At 41.2% G+C, this 22,475-nt stretch overlaps 1 long non-coding RNA gene across 1 annotated transcript in view; it reads right to left on the bottom strand.

Annotated features, from left to right (window-relative positions):
• Window positions 1-22,475, bottom strand: part of LOC140480338 (uncharacterized) — a 124,949-nt gene that overhangs the window by 85,383 nt on the left and 17,091 nt on the right. The gene's annotated exons all lie outside the window — the stretch shown is intronic.

Below are 22,475 nucleotides of genomic sequence, written 5' to 3'. Positions count from 1 at the left end.
TCAATATGTTATTTCTCTAGTCTTTAACATTGAGACTAATTAAAGCCCCAGGCACTGGATTTTCAATACTGTTTCTGAAATGCAACTACCTGTTCTGTTCTAGGTCCTGACACCCACTGTCATTCATTTCACAACACAATCCAATCCCCAGATGTAAATAGTCTGATTTCTTTGGGTTGGGTTCAGTGTTTGTTTGGCAATGCTGAAAATGGCCTGGTGGAAGGGCACAGCCATGATTGAACTTTGAAAAGATATGTGGCTGGCAAGACTGAGCCTGTCACTCAATGTAGTAACAGCTGCCCAGGGAGAAATATGAGATCAGGACATCATTGTCCCCACACTTTCTGATGCCAGACCAGAGGCAGAGGAGCTAAGCAATTGTGGCATGACCTTAACAACATGGTGAGTGCTTCAATGATGGCATAGGAATCGAGAAGGTAAGTGTCAGCTTTGTGAGAGGTCACTAACTCTATACACAATGGTATGCCCATATTGTCCTCCCTAACATGGTAGAGTGAGTGCCCAGTCACATCACTGAAATGTCAGCTTTCCTTTAAATAGGGGAGGATTAGGTTGAGAATGAGAAGAAGGGATCATTGAGGAATGCGACAACTGAAGCTACAGTGGGATTTTGGGGGGTGGGAAGGTGATGCCTTACCCTAAGCTACATCTAGAAATGTGCACTCTGGTTTGCTGATCATTGTCATCTCCAGGGTTGGTTGTGCTGGTGCAACTGCCACATATTGCCAGACCTAAACCACCCCCTGGATTCTATGGACAATTTAGCATGGCCAATTCACCTAACCTGCAAATCTTTAGACTGTGGGAGGAAACCAGGACACAATGAAGAAACCCACATAGACATGGGGAGAACATGCAAACTCTAGACAAACAGTCACCCGAAACTGGAATGTATCTGCTCCTGTGTGCTTCCAGATGGTAGGGCTCATGGTATAGAAGGTGCAACTGAAGGAGCAGTGCTGCAGTGCATTGCATAGATGGTGTCAGTTCAAGAGAGAGTGTATGTTTAAGATGGCACATGAAGTGCCTATGAAGCGGATTGCTGTGTCCTGGATGGCATGGAGGTTCTTAAGTTTTTATGGAGCTGGACTTGTCCATCACACTCCTGACTTGATTCTTGTAGATTGTGGGCAGTCTTTGAAATACAAGAGATGAGTTACTCACCATATAGATAAGATACTGTTCTGTAAGAATATATGGCATCAAAAACATCTGATAAAAGAAGAAACTTACTTGGAATGTGCTCCCTTTTATTGATGTTTATCTGATGAAAACAACTATTTGGTTTATTTGATTAGATTCTAATCTGAGGAATATTTTTGAGTTTTAATCACTATACTTGCTATTCGTCTAAAGAGGATTCCTCTGTCCTTACAATTGAAGTAGCAAATACTAAAGAACAAAATTCTCAAAAAGCTGGACCATAGGCAAAACAATAACTTTTTTTTTCTACTTTAATAAATCCCAAACAGTAGTGGGGGTGGCAAAATTTTGTTTCAAGGAATTCTTGGTTTTCTTGTATTTTGATTTTTAAAAATTGTCAAGTTGTAGTATTCAAAAAGTGGGAAACAAACTGGAAAAAAAAAGTCCTCCAAGGGCTTAACTTGATCTTTTAGAAATTCAGTCTTCCACTGTACATTATCTATAGTCAAATAATGAATTTGTCCATGAAGAACATAATTACAACTTTAGTACAAAGAAATCCTCCCCAGCCTGACTTTCATCCTGACTGAAGCAGAAATGAATCAAATGTGCTGTTATTTTATCATAAAATGCTGATAGTCTGTTTCAATGCCCAGGTCCAAAACACAAGAATTGCCAAATAACTAAAAAGAAAGTTATGAAAAGGATAAAAATCACTGAATCCTCATAAGACACATGATTGTGCATCACTGATTGCTCCGGCTGGAATCTCAAGGCATATATTAAGCATCAATAATTTGTAAGTCACAGCAGACTACTTACTGAGTCCCAGTACTGGAGAATTAATCAATTTCAACCTATGTAAAGCTTAGCTGGCTGACAGCAACATCAAGAATATTAGTGGAAAGAAATCAATGAATACTGGCCAGACTATGCTTTAAGAAAATCTAGCAAGTACAACGACACAATCATACTGAGCACAATGAAATAAATTCTACACCTACACTAGCCTTTCTTTTATTTATGCAAGCTTCTCAAAAAAAGTTTCAGCACAGTACCTCTTTTGCTTGCACAAAAAGGTAAGTGTGTATTGGTAGTGAAAGATTATTTAGTCAACTAGATGGAACATATTCCACTGGGGAATAAGAATACAGAGGCAGGTGCCAGTGTCTTACTGCGTGAATTGTATTGAGGGTTTGAAAGGTGGTCTGAGCTGCATTAATGAGCAAGTACTTGAGACACTAGTGCAGTGTCCTTGTGATGAATCTAACCAAATGATGTTCCAGTACATCCAGAGAAATGGCATGTTTTGCAAAATGCGGATAACATGCTTTCAACGTTTGTAATAGGAAATCAAAGGGACTGAAACTGCCACTATCAGTCAGAGCATACAAAAAATTACCAAAGTAGCCATTAGTTAGTATTTTTCTGAGCTGAAATCTGTTTTTTCAGTCTTGCATCACCTCAGCAAAATTTTCAACACATTGATAAAATTCCCCTTTGTGCTTGTTTTAACTTAACATCTCCTACTATCATGGCAGGTGATGCCTAAGAGGGAGGCATCTGAGGATGAAAACAAAGCATTTTTTAAGTTACTTTTTGTGTGATCGCATGGAGGCTTTTCTTGAAATTGCACATGCTTGTAACGTCAGCACTACTAGCAATGCTAGCATTTAATGTCCATTCCTAGTTGTATTAGAGGCCAATTAAAAGTCAACTATATTGAAGTGGATTGGGTAAGGTTGATAGGTTTCATTACCTAAAAGCCATATGGACCAGTCATATATTTAGAACAATCCAACAGGCTACTGACTGCTTTATAAACACTGAATTCAAAGTCTGGAATATTAGTTTAAACCTCAGAGTTATTTATCTAGCAATGTAACCATTGCACTCCATTACCAGAACCAAATAACATAACATGTTGGAGTGTGGCTTTTCTTTGTGGCCAGCCAGTGGTGAGGATCATGTCAAATGCTGTGACGCTCTATAATACCAGAATTTTGAGTGTTCGCTTTGAGCACAGAGATTGTGTGTTCAAGCCCACTACAAACCATTGTGTTAGTATTGTACTGAGTAAGTGCTACATCCTTCAAAATGCCTTCTTTGAGATAAGATACTTTATAAAATGATGTGACTAAAATTTATTCCTCAACAATACTTGAAAATCATATTAACTTATCATTGTCCTACACGGAAACAAACTGTACAATATTAGCTGTAAGAGTGACCATGGTTCAAAATTAATTAATTAAGCATGAAGCTGGGATATTATGAACATATGAAAGATTTTTCATTTATGCTGCTCCATTCTGAAGATACCCTTTTTCCACCCGAATTTTGTTTATTATGTCAAAGACTCTTGGAAACCAATAATGGTATAAAATTGTTATTGGCTACAACAGTTTATTCATTATTCTGTCTAATAAAGTGTTGTGCAGATGAGCGGCTTTTTTTGTGACGATCCACTTTAATGTTTCTCGTCAAAGTGATTGTTCTTCAGAAGTTGGAATTATCACAAATCCTTCAGCCATTTTATTAGTATTAAATATATAAAACCTCTTATATAAAAAAATTTAAAGAAATGTAAGGTCCAGCTAACAGCTGGAAATGAGTGTTGGATTTTCCTCCTTTCTAAGATATTGCTGTTGTTTATCAACATTTTTAAAAATTAACTCACTGGATATGGGCATTCAATTTACTGAATGGGCCACCATTTATTGTCTATGTCCAGTTGCCCTTGAAAAGGTGGTGGTGAGCTTCTTTCTTGTACTGCTGCAGACCATGTGCTGTAGCATACTCACAATGCCAGTAGAAAGGGAGTTCCAGGATTTTGACCAGCAACAGTAAAGGAACGACAATATATTTCCAAGTCAGGATGTTGAATGACTTGAAGGGGAACTGATGGGGGTATTCCCATGTATCTGTTGCTCTTAGTCTTCTAGATGGTAGTGGTCATGGGTTTGGAAGGTACTGCCTTAGAACCTTGATGTATTTCTATAGTGCACCTTAGATGGTACATACTGCTGCTACTGAGTGTCGATGATGGAGGGGCTGAATGCTTATGGTTGTGATGCCAGTCATGCAGGCTGTTTCATTCTGGGTGCTGTCAAACTTCTTGTGTTGTTGGAGTTGCACTCACTCAGGCAAGTATAGAGTATTCTATCACACTTCTTATTTGTGCCTTATAGATAGTGATCTGGTTTTGGTGAGTTGGGAGGTGAGTTACTCAATGCAAGATTCCTAGCCTCTCACCTGCTCTGGTAGCCGCTAGTCCAGCTCAGTTTCTGGTCAATGGTAACCCCCAGCAGAGGATACACTGATGGTGATACCATTAAATGTCAAGGTATAATTGTCAGATTCTGATTATTGTAAATGATCATTACCTGACATTTGTGTGACACAAATGTTATTTACCACTTGTCAGCTTAAGTCTGGATGTTGTCCAGATCTTGTTGCATTTGAACATGGATTGTTCATTATCTGAGGAATCGCAAATGATTCTGAACAGTGCTTGGTCATCAGTGAACATCTCCACTTCTGACTTCGTGATGAAGGTCATCAATGAAGCAGCTAAAGATGGTTGGTACAAGGACACTATGCTGATGAATTCCTGCTAGATGTCCTGCAGCTGAGATGACTGATTTCCAAACAGCACAAGAATCTTCCTATGTGCTAAGAATGACTCCAACCAGCGGAGAGATTTGCCCCGATTCCCATTGACTCCCATTTTGCTAGAGTTCCTTAACATCATACCTGGTCAAATGTGGCCTTGTTGCCAATGGCATCCACTCTCATCACACCTCACAAATGTTATAAATACATTCTTTTTTTCAGCATTATACTATCGGTAGAAATGCATACTTATTAGCTTTTAGCATTTTTTTTGTACAGTTGAATGATTGGGTAGACAATTGGATCTCTTTACTTTTTCTTGTCATTTGTGCAAAATGAATACTTTAATCATTCCCAAGAGTTTTGATTTAAACTGCACATTTTACAGGCCTATTTGTCAGTTGCTCTTAAGAGAATCCTGCTTAGAGTTTCCATTGTTCTTGTGCACGGATCTCACGTAATTCACAATTCATGAATCTGCTCCACATTTCTGTCATCAAGGTATGTATCTTCAGTTACATCTATGAAAAAATAAAAGCTCAGTCTCTCCAGAGGAATCTCCTACTCTTTCTTTTGTGCTGAGCACATGTTCACAAACATTGTAGACTCAATATTTTTTCTTTACTGTCGTGGCTGCACTTATTCCCTTCTGAGTCACAGTTTAATTTGACGGTTACCAACCATCACATCAAATAACATTGCCCCTTGTCCCTCCCTTGTCAAGTTTTCTGCTCATTGAAGAAAATTGTAATTAATGGAAGTCTGCTTTCTCAATTATAGTTCAATTCCTTTTTAAAAGAAAATTCTGTTTAGTGTCAAGATTTGTGGACATTCAGTTGTTATGTATTATTCTTTGGATACTGGTGTTCTCTGATCTTTGTAAATGTTAACTCAGAACATCACTAAATATCAGTGATGGTTCAATTATAAGTATCTGCCTGTTGCTAAAATAATGAGTGAGTGGCACTGAGTTCATGCTGCTCACCATGCTGCTGATTCATTTGTTTTTATTGTCTGGTTGGACTAATTTCTTCAGCCTGTGAACTCACATTATTAAGAAACCAGCGCAGCAGTATCATTTTTAAAAAATGTTTCCTGCTTCCTAAATGTTCGGAAAAGATTTTAAAAGTCTATTCCTATTCATCAAATATAGAGTCACACACTGGATTCTCAAGATGTTCTAAAACATTGAAATCCTTGTTTTTAACCAGCATCGTATTGGTCAGCCAAGATCTCGCATTTTTATGTGTATTTATTATAAGGTAGGTAGTTGGCTGTATTTACTATGTTCTGTCATATTTTCTGAGAAACCTGTAAATAATTATCTTGGTAGGCAGTCCTACCTCAAATTAAATTAGCATTGCAACCATTTATTTTATATTACACCAACAAACTGGATCCTTCCTCTGAAAACATTTTCCACACAGGAAGGATTTTATGTCAAGTTATATTGGTTTACTTGTTGAATTGTTTTTATTTAGTTATTGACATAAATTCAAAGCAGCATGTTGATATGAAGTCGCAAGTTTGCACAATTGCTGCTATAATAATGGTCCAACTTTCTGGTCCAGCCATTTATGCCACAATCAACACAGTAGCACGATGATTTGTTTCAATTGTTTTGATGTTGCCAACTAGACAGTTTTCACTATGTCACATTTTGATAAATGTTAATGGAAATTTAGTCAGAAATTAATATTACATTCAATTATATTTTGTACATAATATTAATTTGATTAAGATCCAGGTTATTAGTTTTGTGGACATTCAATGTTGACGTTAAACAATCCAAAATCAAGTAAACACCATCATGTATGAAGTAAGCCTACTTCAGCACATCTCAACAATATGAGTAGATCTGTTCATTTTTTTATGCAGTAGGATATCATAAATGCAGAAGGCTGGGTCATGCTCAAAAAAAATGATGTATTAATGACACACACAATAATGTACAAATTGACCAGAAATTTAAAGGATCAAGAGATAAATTCTGTTCAGGTGTTACTATTCAATATATGTTTCTCTTCTCTTATTTCATACAAACATTTTGCCCTTAGCCTTTATATTACTTACAAGAACCTGCTGGATTTGCATATTAATTGCCCATTAAATCCAGCACACACTGTCAACTCTGGTTTTTATTATTGTAGTTCTAATACCATGTTAAAAATTAATGAAATAAGATCAACCTATTCTGTCTTTTCTTCTTCTATTTCTCAACTCTTAAATCTGATTCTAATGTCACACTGGTCCCAGCAATCACTAACATCCCATGTACCTTGTTGTAGCTCCAGCATGAGAATAGAATGTGAATAGAATGTACAGCAGGTCGTGAAGAAGGCTAATAGCATGCTGGCCTTCATAACAAGAGGGATTGAGCATAGAAGCAAAGAGGTGCTTCTGCAGCTGTACAGGGCCCTGGTGAGACCACACCTGGAGTACTGTGTACAGTTCTGGTCTCCAAATTTGAGGAAAGACATTCTGGCTATTGAGGGAGTGCAGCGTAGGTTCACGAGGTCAATTCCTGGAATGGCAGGATTGCCTTACACGGAAAGACTGAAGCGACTGGGCTTGTATACCCTTGAGTTTAGAAGACTGAGAGGGGATCTGATTGAAACGTATAGGCTTATGAAAGGACTGGACACTCTGGCAGGAGGGAACATATTTCCGTTGATGGGGGAGTGCCGAACCAGAGGACACAACTTAAAAATACGGGGTAGACCATTTAGGACAGAGATGAGGAGAAACTACTTCACACAGAGAGTGGTGGCTGTGTGGAATGCTCTGCCCCAGAGGGCAGTGGAGGCCCAGTCTCTGGATTCTTTTAAGAAAGAATTGGATAGAGCTCTTAAAGATAGTGGAGTCAAGGGGTATGGAGATAAGGCTGGAACAGGATACTAATTAGGAATGATCAGCCATGATCATATTGAATGGCGGTGCAGGCTCGAAGGGCAGAATGGCCTACTCCTGCATCTATTGTCTATTGTCTATTGTCTAAATGTGTTGATCATTTAATCAAGAGGCAGTAATACAAGATGAATAGTACGATATTTTAATTTATCCTGTAAAAAATTACTTTTTATTATCACTTGGCATAAAAGAAGACTTACATTTAAACTTGTTTCTTAAAATCCCTCCTCACATTTCAGCACTCTAAAGGCACTGTTCCTCTTACGACACCCTAGACCACATTGCCATTACTCACAGTACCAATTTCCATTTCGATAATCTTTTGCTATGCAAACACAACATTTGTCCTTTCACTTCCAGCCTTCCCACCATCCAAGGGCCAAAACATTCCTCCAAGAAACAATGGGAATTTACTTGCATTTCTTTAAATTTAGAATACTGTATTCACTGCACATGCTGTGGTCTGCTTTACACTGGAGGGAGCAAACACACATTGATGAACAACTCTGTTCAATCTGAAAACATACCGCTGAGCTTGCCATTCTAATTCACTGTCCCATTCCCACTCTGACCTCTTTGTCCTCAGATTCCTACAAAGTTCCATTGAAACCTAGCAGAAGCTCCAAGAACTGTACCTCATGTTTTGATTAGATTCTTTACAATCTCCTGTCTCAACATCAAGTTCAACAATTTCTGGAAAAAAATAGAAATGCATATTTCTATTGCATATTTCTGGAAGTCAGAAGCAAAAACAGAAATTGCTGCAAAATTGTAGTTTCTGACCATAACTTCTGCTCTCATTTTAACAAAATCAACTGTCTGTACTGATTTCGTTATTCCTTTAGTCAAACCTACTTTCTATCCTATTTTTCCAATCAACCTGTTCAGAGATGTTATTACACACTTCCGGAGCAGGTAGGACTTGAACCACCCTATTGCACAATATTTCCTTGGCGCTTTCCTGATCTTGTATTTCCCTGCAATTGTGTTTGCTTAACACTGTTACATCTGTAACACTGAGAGCCTCCACAATCTCCTCTCTGACATCTCTCAACAGCATCTGTACATTCTATCATACTCAAATGAACTTAACCACTTTGATTTTTGCCCATTTCTTCAGACCCAATTTCTGTTGCACTAATGTTTAAGTCTTCTTTTTCTCAAAATAAGAATTATTTTATCAGCTTCTTATTATTATTTCCTTCCAGTAATGAGTATTGTTGATGGAAATGTTATCGAGCTCAGGAACACAAGGAGGTTCAATTAATGCCCAAAGGTGAAGGTGAAGCAACCAGAGTTAGCAATAACAGGTGATCATTCAACGGCTCTGTACTGTCAGGGTCAGTAGTCCTTTCGAATCACTTCACTATTTCTGTGACCAACACTCATTATTTAAAAAGAAGAAATTTTCAAAAGGACTGTTAAAACAGTAAATTGGTAGTCCTGTCACCATAAATCAAAAGGCTGAGGGTTCAAGCCCAATTCTGCAGTACAAGCATATTGTCTTAGATGGTACAGGAGCACAATAATAAAGGACAGTCATATTGATGGAAATATCATCCTTTAGCTGGGATTTTAACCCAAGAGCCTGTCTATTTGTCCTATTTCTTCAGAGATTAAATGTCATGTGGAGTCACTTAAAAAGAGCAAGTTTTTGAGCCCTGAAGCAACACTATATGCAGGTTAATTTCTTATTTATTTCATTGGCACTCCAGGGAATCCTGCTTTGTGTAAATTGGGTAACTACCCTGTTTACATAACTTTAGGATAATTTTCTTTAATGTTGAATTGTTTTGTAATAACATATATTAGAAAGAGTTCACCTAATTATGGCTGATAGTGATAAAAGAAGCAGAGAAAAAAAATGCTCAAACGCAGCTGGATTCTGTAATGGGACAGTAATGGCAAAACCGATCTTTGATTTGCTCAGTTTCTTACATTCTTCCATGCAATTCATGACAGACTTTTTGGTGGTGAGAAATATTGCATTTCAGCATAACCCCATCACCAGCAATGTTCCCATGCATGTTCTTCTTTGGACAGCACAGAATAACAATAAGCAAAGTAAAGTGGCGTCAATTTTCCTCTTCACCACTGGTGTTGCTGAGGCCATTTGAATGTTCCTTGTACCTCCTTGTCTTAGATCAGCTGATTTAGCACTGCACAGAATCTGCACATTCCTCATACTGAATAACTTACGAGGTCACCTGAAGGACAGTCCAGTCCTGAGAGCTTTGCTGACTGCAATACAACTTGGTGCTGTCCTTTTGTATCCTGATAGCCAGATGTACCCCATTAGAACCCTTCAAGTTCACAATGCAATGACTACATGGGAAATGCCCAGGAGCTTTAACCTTTCACATGACAGTTACCCTGTGCTGGAAATCTCTGGAAAGTATCTCCAACTCTGAGTTGGAATCAGAGGCCTCCAAGGGTTTTGACCTACTAATCTGGATGGGTAAAATCAATGCTAGCTCCTGGATAACGATGCAACTGGCGCCATCACTCACCCAAAATGAAGACTGCCTCCCCCCAACTTTCCCTGACCCGATCTCAACACCCTAGACACAGAGGCAGTCTGGCACCTCCCCAACTAGCACTCTAACCCAATTATAGTGCCCTCCATACCAGTCTGCCACCCTTCCAGACTGCCACCCTATCCAATTGGCACACTACCCAGCTATCAACCTGTCACCCTCTACAGCTGGCACCCTAACGAAATGGCACCTCCCCCATTCCCCATTTATATCGCCCACCCTACCTACTACTACACCTTCACCCATTCATTCATACACTCATACAAATCCAATAAGAGGTTCTGGGGCATTGAAAGTTTATTTACTGCAACCAATCTGCTTGGTCTGTAAAAGGCAGACATGGCTGTCTCCCCTGGAGCTGTCTAGTTTATTTGCAGTGATGGAGAGCAGCCAACTTTCAAAGTCTGCCCTGAAAAGACTGGCAGTGTGTGTTTTATTTCCTAAGAAAACCACAACTGGAACTGTTCTGATAATAAATGAATTTCAATACTTTTACATTTATTTAAGGTAAAGATCACGGAGCATTATTCTAGTGAAGAAGATAAGCCAGAAAGCTAATATAACATGCCTGATTAACAGGCCCAATGTTTTCAAATCAAAGGTGGAATTTTCTCTTGCCTGTTGTGACATGAGAAATAGTGAGATAGGTGGGAGATAACAGTGAGAATTTTAAAATCTGACTCTCGAGGTTGAGAACAAAATTCCTGAATCTCCCCTCAAGGCTTAAATGTTGAAATCAGAATCTTGAGCAGCAACTGCCTTAGTTCTATGCATTTGCATTTTAGCAAAAGCCCCAGTTGCCTTATTTATACATCATATCCAATTCTCCTTACCTTCACTGAGAAATAGAGTCAGAGAGTCATAGAGCTGTACAGCACGGAAACAGACCCTTCAGTCCAACTCATCCACTCCAACCAGATATCTCAACCTAATCTAGTCCCACCTCCCAGCATCCGGCCCACATCCCTCCAAACCTTTCCTAATCATATACCCATCAAGATGCCTTTTAAATGTTGCAATTGTACCAGCTTCCACCACTTCCTCTGGCAGCTCATTCCATACACTTACCATCCTCTGAGTGAAAAAGTTGTCCTTTAGGTCTCTTTTATAACTTTCCCCTCTCACGCTAAACCTATGCCCTCTAGTTCTTGACTCCCCCACCTCAGGGTAGAGACTTTGTTTATTTATTCTATCCATGCCCCTCGTGATTTTATAAATCTCTATAAGGTCACCCCTCAGCCTCCGACGCTCCAGGGAAAACAGCCCCAGCCTGTTCACCCTCTCCCTGTAGCTCAAATCCTCCAACCCTGGCAACATCCTTGTAAATCTTTTCTGAACTCTTTCATATTTAAAATTCCTAAATTTGTAAATCAGAGCAGGGAGCTGGAGCCTGCAACTCTCCAATGCTTTCCCCAGCCATCATCCAAGTGCTTCAGCACAAGAACCTCCCTGCATACTCCTTAACCATCATCCTCCTTGACATTTTGTCCACCCAAGACAGCATCAGTAAAACATATGCTTCACCTCCCCATCATACCAGCTCTTGGACCAACTCAGACACTGCTTCACCCTTTGACACTTTCCTTTGGAGCTCAGGCACACCTCCAACTTAAATGCTTCTTCCACATAGTTTGTGTGGATGGTTCTTATGGCTTTTAGTGTTGTTTCCTAGTGATCATTCACTTTGCATTGTTTTGAAGATTGCTGGTCTCTGTCTACTTCACACTACTGTCTTAGTGCACACTCATTGACTTCAGCACTGACTTACAGGTTGCCAGCTAATGATTCACAAGGATTTCTTAGCACACAGGATCTCCAGTGCCCAGTTATGGGCTGCCATTCAAACACATTGTTTGAAAGAAATGGTCATGTGGGTGAAATTCAAAGAATCCCCATGGAATGATACAATATCATAGAGACTCTTTGGCCCATCAAGTTTGTACTGACAAAATCTACTCTAAATCTACACTAGTCCCATTTCCCAGCACTTGGCCTATGGGCCTTATATGTTCTGACATCTCTAGTGCTCAATCAAGTACTTTTTTAAAGGTTGTGAGGACTTACACCCCAACTACGCTCCCAGCCAGTGTATTCCAAACCCCCATCAGCCACTGGGTGAAAAAGGTTTTCCTCAAATCCCCTAAAACCTTTTTGCCTTTCACCTTAATATTATACCCATTATTAATGACCCTTCAACTAAGGGGAACAGCTGCATTCTATCCCTCTGTCCATGCCCATCTTAATCTTATGCACCTCAATCAGGCCCCTCCTCAGCTGTCTCTGGTCCAAAGAAAACAAACCAAGCTTATCCAGCTACCAGCCTTTCTTGAGGCTCAAGGGGATGACAATCAACCAGAAGTTACTGCCCACAATCAGTCAAAAGGCTCCACTTATTCCAGTCCAAGGGGTTGGTTATGGTCAGTCACAAACTTGGTCCAATCATGTTCCAGACTTTGGCGATGATGAGGCCTCTATGTAATTATTGCAATGAGGTTAGCCAGGTGGACCTCCTAGAATATGAGTTCTCTGATTGGGCTTGTTAATCTGGTTCAATCAGGGAGCTTTGGCTAACAAAAATAAACAGGAGTGTAATATAAGCACTACTGCTGTATGGCAGTAGTGGTACTTATATTACACTCCTGTTTATATTTGTCAACTAATACTGTATGGCAGTAATGAGGTGGAGAAAGAATATAACCAGGAGATTTTTAAAAAATGAACAGGAGTGCCAGCGGTGCACTCACGCTGAGAGCTGGCTCTGAGGAAGCTGGTTCCAGGACTTCCCAAATGTAAATAAAGGGTGACTAAGTGACGGGATACCAGCCCTGTTGAGCTATTTCACTGTGGTCAAATATTACTAGTCTAGGAATTAAAACTACATCAGTGAGGGTGCTGTGAGTCTTCAGTCTCGGGGTGGGCAGTAGTTAGCTAGGCTGTTGTGCCAATTTAGTCCGGGGAATGAGCCTGGATGGTGAGCACTTCCACCTCTCTGGTCACATGATCCTCCAGAAATGCATCCAAGAGCCCAGTTGTATAATTAATGAGGTGAAGAGTGGAAGATTGCACTTCGAGCTACAGTAGACTAGGCACCTTGAGTCCAACATGACAAAGCACTTTAATTGAAAATGGAAAGATTGCACCGACAGTCACTGTTTTAATGTCCAGACCAACTGATGAGATACCAATGCCAAAACACTGCCTTTGTCTGGTGGTTCCTACACCATCCCCGAAAGAGTAAGTAGTATGACACATCAGCTTTTTTAGATGAGGTCCTCAGACAGTTTCAATGAAAAACTGTTATGTGGTGTTGGTGATATCTTATAAATCTGTCTTAGAAAGGATGAGGCATAAGAATTATTTTCAAGAACAATAGCCTAAATCTTTTGATTCATAGAGCGTCATTGCAGCAACACACCCTGAAAAACCCCAATAGGAGCCCTTAGGAGTTTGAACACATTGACTGCCTGGGAATTGTCCAGGAAATTGACATTTCTGAACGCCAATTACCCTTTGTCTAGAACCTTCCAAAAAGTTCTTTAACTCCGAGTTAGAATTGGATGGTTCCAATTTAATTACCTGGTGTTACCCAGGAATAGTTGAGGGACCTGCTCTAATTCCTGGTTAACTATAAAACTGATCACCAGTCACACAACTGACATCACCTCTCCCCCGCTGACTTCGCAACCTTCTGACCCAACAACCACCATAACATACCTCACTGCCCTCCAGTCAGATCCAACTCCCACCCCAACTCAACACACCTCAGCATGTACCCCCAGCACCAACTCCACTGCCCAACTATCTTACCCCACCCTGTCCCCTCACCAAACTGCCAACTTATACCCTCACCAAAGCCCAAAACGTCGATTCTCCTGTTCCTTGGATGCTGCCTGACCTGCTGCGCTTTTCCAGCAACACGTTTTCAGCACTTTACCCTCACCAAAGTGCCAACATATCCCCAAAATTACTACTCCTCACCCAGTTACATGTCATCTTACTTCCCACCCAAATGCTGCCTTAACCCATTGCCTACTTACTTGCCATGCTATCCCCTCATCCATCTGCCACCCTACAACCTCAACTATCTCTTACAGTTATTTTCTCTGTATACCTTTTCAATGGGGCATGGAACCTTGTTTAGTTACTGGAATACAACACTTAGTTGCTGGAGAAGTTACTGAGGGATAAAATCTATTTATATTTGGAAAGGAATGGGCTTATCAGTGATAGGCAACATGATTTTGTGTGGGGGAGATTGTGCCTTACCTACTTAATACAGTTCTTTGAGGAAGTGACCAAGTTGGTAGATGAATGAAGGGCTGTAGATGTCATATACATGGACTTTAGTAAGGCATTTGATAAGGCTCCCCATGGTAAACTAATAGAGAAAGTGAAGTCACATGGTGTGCAGGGTTTTCTAGCTAGGTGGATAAAGAACTGGTTGAGCAACAGGAGACAGAGAGTAGTAGTTGAAGGGAGTTTCTTGAAATGAAGAAAGGTGACCAGTGGTGTTCCATAGGGGTCAGTGCTGATGCCACTGCTGTTTATGATATACATAAATAATCTGGAAGAGGGCACTGTTGGTATGATCAGCAAGTTTGTAGATGACAAGAAGATTGGTGGAGTAGCAGAAAGCATAGGGGACTGTCAAAGAATACAGGAGAATATAGATAGACTGGAGAGTTGGGTGGAGAAGTGGCAGGTGGAGTTCAATCCAGGCAAATGTGAAGTGATGCATTTTGGGAAGTCTAATTCTAGAGCAAATTATACAGTAAACGGAAGAGCCTTGGGAAAAGTTGATGAGCAGAGAGATCTGGGAGTTCAAGTCCATTGTACCCTGAAGGTTGCTGCACAGGTGGATAGAGTGGTCAAGAAGGCATATGGTATGCTTGCCTTCATCAGACAGGGTATTGAGTATAAGACCTGGCAAGTCATGTAAAAATTGGTTCAGCTGCATTAAGAATACTGTGTACAGTTCTGGTTGCCACATTGCCAAAAGGATGTGGACGCTTTGGAGAGGGTGCAGAGAAGGTTTACGAGGATGTTGTCTGGTACAGAAGGTGCTCGCTATGAACAGAGGTTGAGTAGGTTAAGTTTGTTTTCATTAGAAAAAAGGAGATTATGGGGAGATCTGATTGAGGTCTACAAAATCATAAAGGGTATAGACAGGGTAGATAGAGATAAGCTTTTTCCCTGGGTTAAGGCTTCAATGATGAGAGGTCATGCTTTCAAGGTGAGAGGTGAGAAGTTTAAGGGGGATACACGCAGGTAAGTACTTTACACAGAAGGTGGTAGGTGCCTGGACCACTTTGCCAGCAGAGATAGTAGAGGCAGGCACGGTAGATTCATTTAAGATGCATTAGGACAGATGCATGAGTAGGTGGGAAGCAGAGGGATACAGATGCTTAGGAATTGGCGATAGGTTTAGACAGTGGATTTGGATCGGCTCAGGCTTGGAGGGCCGAAGGGCCTGTTCCTGGGCTGTAAATTTTCTTTGCTCTTTGTTCTTTATGTGGCTTCAACCAACGAATCTACGCTTAAAGGATTCAGTTAGAGTGAAGCTATGCTGCACATTTCCAAAGCCTCCAGCTCAGAACTCAAGCACGGAAATCTGAAGCATGAATTTAGGCTCCAGATGACAGTGACTGGTGCTCTCAGAAGGTTTGGGCCAAAGTAGCCAGTCAATCTCTATCAGCAAGTGAACACTGAAAGCTGAGCACGGCTTTAAAACAGTGTTTGAGATCCTTAGCACTGACTTGTTTATTGCCGTTCAGCTGGTCGCTGTCATGGGGGGGCTGTAAATCAGGCACCATCCAGCATAATATCTTACAACCTCTTTAATAAGAGTGAGCAGGTAATTTTATTTCCAATCAGCCTCTAAATGAATCCACGAGACAGCTGTTGCTAGTGTGCATTTCAGTTCCTTTACTGAGATGGCACTTAGTGCTAAAAACAATCTATACAAATATTGCAGTCTAAAACCTGAGTTTGCTTTACTCTTTCATCCCCAAATTTTCTGGGGAAATTTACCCCCCTACCACCCCCATCCTGCCCATCCCAGCCTCTCAACATTAAGGAATGTCAAATCTTCCCCAGAGATACACTTTTCCTTTTTTAATGATTTCTGTTGCCAGGCCAAAGATGACAGAACATAACGAGGTCAGCACTAAATGCAGCTATTTGATAGTAGTTATTTAATCTGGTGTGATAGGTAGAATCTTATAAAACTAGCTCTGGGAGCAATAGAGGGGGCATTTTTGGATTGCGAATCTGACTCCCTGCTGTGTGAATGTTATGGTTGCTCTTTCCCAGAACAAACAAAGTAGCAGGCCAGCTCCAGTTCTCTCACCGATCAGCACAGACCAGTGGGATGGCATCTCTGCTGCTGTGACAAAGGGCCTCAGCTGACTTGAAAACCAGTCACACTCTCAACATGAGGTGGAAGGAAGTGGAGAAAGGTGGATGTGATATGTGCAAATGGCTGACCCATGCTTCACCACCTCCTTCCTGAAGATAATGCTGCAAACTAACAGGGATATCCTCTTCCAGACCATGTTGGGAGAAGCCAGCCAGCCTCATTAAAGAGATTGTAAAGGTGATAAACAGTCAGACTGCAATGCAGGGCCCGTAATGTAAAATGTTCAGTGATTTTCCTGTGGTGCAGCAAGGCTGAAACACTCAGTTGGCATCCATCGTTCTCTAACATCTGGCATCTGTACAGCATTCCCCTGACTGACACGCTCTGCGTCAAGCATATTCCATCCTCTCCTGTTTCCTCATATCTTCATCTCAACAGACAATGCTCACACTTATGTTCAACATATTGTGCTCTCACTCCCTGTCCTCACAATTATCCTATTGAGATACTTTCCCTCTATCCTCAGCAACCAGTTGGTTTCTCACACGAAAAACTCTGCATTCTCTCATTGCAGAAGACAGTCCATAACATTAAGGAGAGGCAGTGAACTGGGACTGGAGCTGCAGCCATGATGGCAGGAATTGGGGTGAAAGAAGATACCCTGGATACTGGCAAGAACGTGGCAATGCAGGGTGTTGGCATTAGAAAGATCAGGTAGTCCAGAAACGTAGTGACAATGTTAGATTTTGCACTGCCATTTGGCACTCAGCTGTCACTCATGTTGAAACAATGTCACCAATGTCACACTAACTTGGAACTCTATTTAGATTAGAGTGGTGCTGGAAAAGCACAATAGGTCAAGCAGCATCTGAGGAGCAGGAAAATTGACGTTTCAGGCAAAAGCATTTCAGGCATCAGGAATACAGGCAGGGTGCCTGCAGAGTGGAGAGATAAATGAGAGGACCTCTATTTAGCCTACATGAAGCACAACTTATATATTTTATCCCATACAGATGCATTGCTGAAGTCATTGCAGGAAACTAGGGAAAAGACCATGGACCCCTCAGAGAAGGACCTGAGGAAATACCATTAAATTACTAATGTAGACCATCCATCAGCACAAACACAAACATAATACTGCAAATATAGTTCCTAGTTGAAATATGCCTAAAAGAGGATGTTGCAAATTGCTTGGCAGAAGTTATGTTTCTGTGTGCACCAAAACTCTTTGGAATGTTCTTCCCCTTCTCTTCCTCAAAGAATGATGATTGCTTTTCACTTTCCTTCGGTATAAGGTCTGCTCCTGTCTGCAGCGCAATGTTGTACAGGGCACGGTGCAACATCACCAGCTGGAAGCCCCTTAACAGGTAATAGTGAATGGTCCCTCCAGATTGGTTAGCAGAACCTCAGTTTGAGTTGGGTAATTGTGGCTTGGTGGTAAGATGATTCCTATTGTACCTTTGTGTTGCCTATGTGATGATATAGAGGTGCCAGTGTTGGACTGGGGCAGTCAAACTTAAAAATCACATAACACCAAGTTATAGTCCAAAGGGTTTATTTGGAAGCACAAGCTTTCAGAGCACTGCTCCTTTGTCAGGTGGGGCAGGATCATAGGACACAGAATGTATAGTGAAAGATCAAAGTGTCATTCAACTGGTGTGATGTATTGAACAAACCTAGATTGCTGTTAAGTCTTTAGTTACTTAGAATAGGGTTGCAGGTCTCAATTCATTAATATGTAAATCACAGAACTTCTTTCAAGTCACAGTCATGAAATAACTTAAGGTTTTATTTTTTAAAATGACATCCCAGCTCACTCAATGCATTAAAAGTGTGAGGTGAGAGTCTGTCTGTATCTCTACCTTGAGTCAGAATGGTTCTATTTCCAAAATAGGAATTTATAAAATGTCACATGGACTGACTGCCTACAGATTGTGTGCTTATTGAACAAAATTGAATATATCTGCAAATGCAAATTCACCCCATAGACTTGTGAGAGAGAGAGAGTATGTGTGTGTGTGTGAGAGAGAGGGGGAGAGTGTGTGTGTGTTGTGCACGAGTGTGACAGAGCATAGGGTGTGCGTGTATGGGTGTGTGTGTGTGTATCTGAGGGAGACTGTGTGTATGAGAGAGAGTCTGTGTGAGTGAGTGTGATCATATGCAAGAGTGTGTCTATGTGTGTTTGTGTGTGAGTGGGGTCACCTGTAGTGTGACATGAACCCAAGTTCTTGGTTAAGGCCATCCCCTTGGGTACCGAACTTGGCTATCAGCCTTTGCTTGGCAACCCTCTGTTGTTATGTGTCCCAAAGTCCACTTTGGAGGACAGTCAGCTGAAGATCTATGGCTGGATGTTCTTGACTACTGAAGTGTTCCCCAACTGGGAGGAAACATCTCTGTCTGGCAATTGTTGTGCAGTGTCCATTCAGCCATTGTCATTGCGTCTGCTTGGCCTCGCCAATGTACCATGCCTCAGGGCATCCTTGTCTGCAGCATATGAGACAGACAATGTTGACCAAGTCACATGAATACCTGTTGCATACATGGTAGGTGGTGTCCCCACGTGTAATCGTTGCATCCAATGTCAACACTCTGACATGTCTTGCAGTGGTTGCCATGAGAGGATTGGATGGTGTTGTGGTTGATGTTATCCTGAAGGCTGGGCAGTTTGCTGTGAACAATGGTCTGTTTAAGGTTTGGCGATTGTTTAAAGTGGACACAAGGGAAGACCTTGGTGTGGTGCTCCTCCTCCTCAATAATGTGTTGCAGGCTGCGAAAAACATGGCGTAGTTTCTCTGCTCCCGGAAGTACTGGAAGTTGAAGGAGGCTGTCTGTCTCCTGAGGAGGTCACTACAGTTTCTTGCTATGGCACGTCAGAACTGGCAATTGATGAGTTGAGCATTGTATCCTGTTCTTTTGAAGGCATCCTTCAGCACCTTCAAGTGTCCATCGCATTCCTCCTCATCTGAACAGATCTTCTGTATGCATAAGGCTTGTCTGTGGGGATGGCTGTTTTAATATGTTTAGAGTGGAGGCCAGAGAAGTGCAGTATTGTGAGGTTATCCGTGGATTTTCAGTAGAGTGAGGTACTGAGGTGCCCGTCCTTGATGGAGATGCGTGTGTCCAAGAATGATACTGATTCTGTAGTCTGATCGTGGGATGAAACTTGTTGATAGCACTGCCTATGTGGAGGGGGGACATTCCTGATTAATTCCCCAGGAGCCACACACTTAGGCAAAAACTGGAGATGCTGGAAATCTGAAATAAAAACAGAGTGCTGGAGAAGCTTAGCAACTCTGGCAGTACCTGTAGAGAGAAAAGGAGGCTAGAGAACTCAGGGAAATAAATATTGATGTTTTGAAAACAGTCCACATTACAGAAGAGGAAGTGTTGGAGGTCTGAAAAAAACATAAAGGTGGATAAATCTCAAGAATCTGATCATGTGTACCCCAAGACATTGTGGGAAGTTCAGGAAGAAATTGTGGTGTTCCTTGCAGAGTTACTTATATCAACTATAGCCATGGGGGAGGTGCCAGAGAACTGCACCAGGGTGGCTCATGTTATGCCTTTATTTAAGAAAGGCTGTAAGAAGGAGGCTTCAGAACTAAGATCTGTGAGTCTGCTGTCAGTGGTAGACAAGTTGTAGGAGGGGAGTTTGAGAAATAGGATTTACATGCATTTGGAGAGGCAAGGACTTGTTAGGAATAAGTCTGCTTTGTGAGTGGGAGGTCATGTTTCACAAACTTGATTGAGTTTTTGAGGGCATAACCAAAAGGATCAATGATGGCAGAATAGTACATGGACTTTAGTAAAGCATTTGACAAGGTTCCGCATGGTAAATTAATCAATAAAGTTAGATCACATGGGATTCAGACAGGCTTGCCAATTGAACACAAACTTGGCTTGTCGGTAGGAGACAGGATGGTGGTGGAAGGTTGTTTTTCACACTGCTGGCCTGTGACTAGTTGTGTTCCACTGGGACCAGCACTGCATCCATTTTTGATTGTCATTTATATAAACAAATTGGATGAGAATTTAGGGGGCATGGTTAATGCATTTGCAATTGATACCAAAATTGATGTTACAGTTTACAGTGAAGAAGATTATCTAAGATTTCAAAGGGATCTTGATCAATTGGGCCAATGGGCTGAGGAGGGACAGATGGAATTTACTTTGGACAAATGTGAGGTCCTGTATTTTGGTAAAACTATTTTGGGCAGGGCTTATACAGCTAATAGTAAGGCCTGGGGAGTACCGTTGAACAGAGAGATCCAGGGGCTCTTTGAAAGTTGTGGACAGGTAAACAGGGTGGTTAAGTAGGCATTTAGCATGATTGCCTTCATTACTCACACCATTGAATATAAGAGTTAAGACATCATGGTAAAGTTGTACAGGACAATGGTGAGGCCACTTTTGAAGTACTGTGTGCAATTCTGATTGCCCTGCTATAGAAGTGAATTGAATTGAATTAGTTTTGTTGTCACATGCAGTCAAATGAGTACAGTGAAAAATTTATAAGTCACCACTTACAGCACCATCTTAGGTATAAAGTTACCTAGATACAATCTTTAGTTACAAAATAGAGAAATGAAGAAATAAAACTTACATCACAGCCATACACGTTATGACCACAGGTACCAAAAACAAGAAGCAAAGTTAAAAAGACAAGCATCACAGTCTCTCTCCAAAGACAGAAAATCACAAGGGGCTTCCACGTGGTCTGGCTGCTGGTTACTGCCATACTGCGCGCTGGGCCACCACCTCAACTCCTCACTAGCCATTACCCAGAACTCTGCACTGGGCCACTGGCATCCCTGCTCCGGCTGCTGGTTGTTGGCATCCTCGTGTTGGCTGCCGGACACCGGCATCACCTCTCTGGTCGCTGGTGGTCCTGCTTCAGGCTGCCAACGTCTCCGCCAACTGCCCACCCAGCTTCAGAGGCCAGGAGTCAAAGGCCAGGTTTGGGTGTCTGAGGCCAAGAGAAGGGAGGTGAGAGGGAGGGAAAAAAAGAAAAAGAAGAAAAAGAATGGGTGGAGCAGATGGGCTCTGGCTGGGGCTTCCTACTCCATTGCAATCTTACCGGATGGGTATTATTAAATTGGGGAAGATTCAGAAAAAATGTACCAGGAGGTTGCTGGCTGTTGATTGAGTTCTATGGATAGACTAGATAGGCTGGGACTTTTCTCACTGGAACATAGGGGATTGAGGGGTGACCTTATAGAGATTTATAAGATCACGAGGGACATAGATAAGGTGATTAGCAAAGGTGTTTTTTCCCTCCAGTGTAGGAGTTCAAAAATAGGAGATATACTTCTCCAGTGAGAGGAGAAAGCTTTAAAAGAGACCTGAGGGGCAAGTTTTTCACACAGAGGATGGTTTGTATGTAGAATGAACTGCCAGAGGAAATAATAAATGTGGGTACAATTACAAAATGTAAAAGACATTTGGATAAATACATAAATAGTTGGCATGGACTAATTGTACAGAAGGTTCTGTTTCCATGCTGTATGGTTCTATGTCTCTATGACTCTATAAGTCAAGTCATCCTTCATCAGAACTGGCAATAGTTGGGGAAGGGTAGTATTTATGCTGATAATAGGGTGGAGTCAGTGAACAGAGTACCTGGGAGCAATCTCTCTGTACATCCAACCATATCCAGTGAATGTTTAGATTCTTGAAGAAGTTGCTTATTGTAAAACATTTATTTGGAAATAACCTCCTTTCGATCAGGATGTTATATTCTTTCCTCCTTCACCACAGAGACAGATTAAAACTGTTGCAGTTATTAAGGACCTATTGATAACATCCTGCCTAGGCTACATAGCTGATAATTTTGACCAAATAATCTCTACCTCTTGAATAACTGGGTTTAGGAAAATCCAAATTTCACCCTT

The sequence above is a fragment of the Chiloscyllium punctatum genome, chromosome 8 (assembly GCF_047496795.1).
Source record: "Chiloscyllium punctatum isolate Juve2018m chromosome 8, sChiPun1.3, whole genome shotgun sequence".
NCBI classification, from domain to species: domain Eukaryota; kingdom Metazoa; phylum Chordata; class Chondrichthyes; order Orectolobiformes; family Hemiscylliidae; genus Chiloscyllium; species Chiloscyllium punctatum.
The sequence above is the reverse complement of the archived record's forward strand: the minus strand, read 5'-3'. Positions and strand labels throughout refer to the sequence as shown.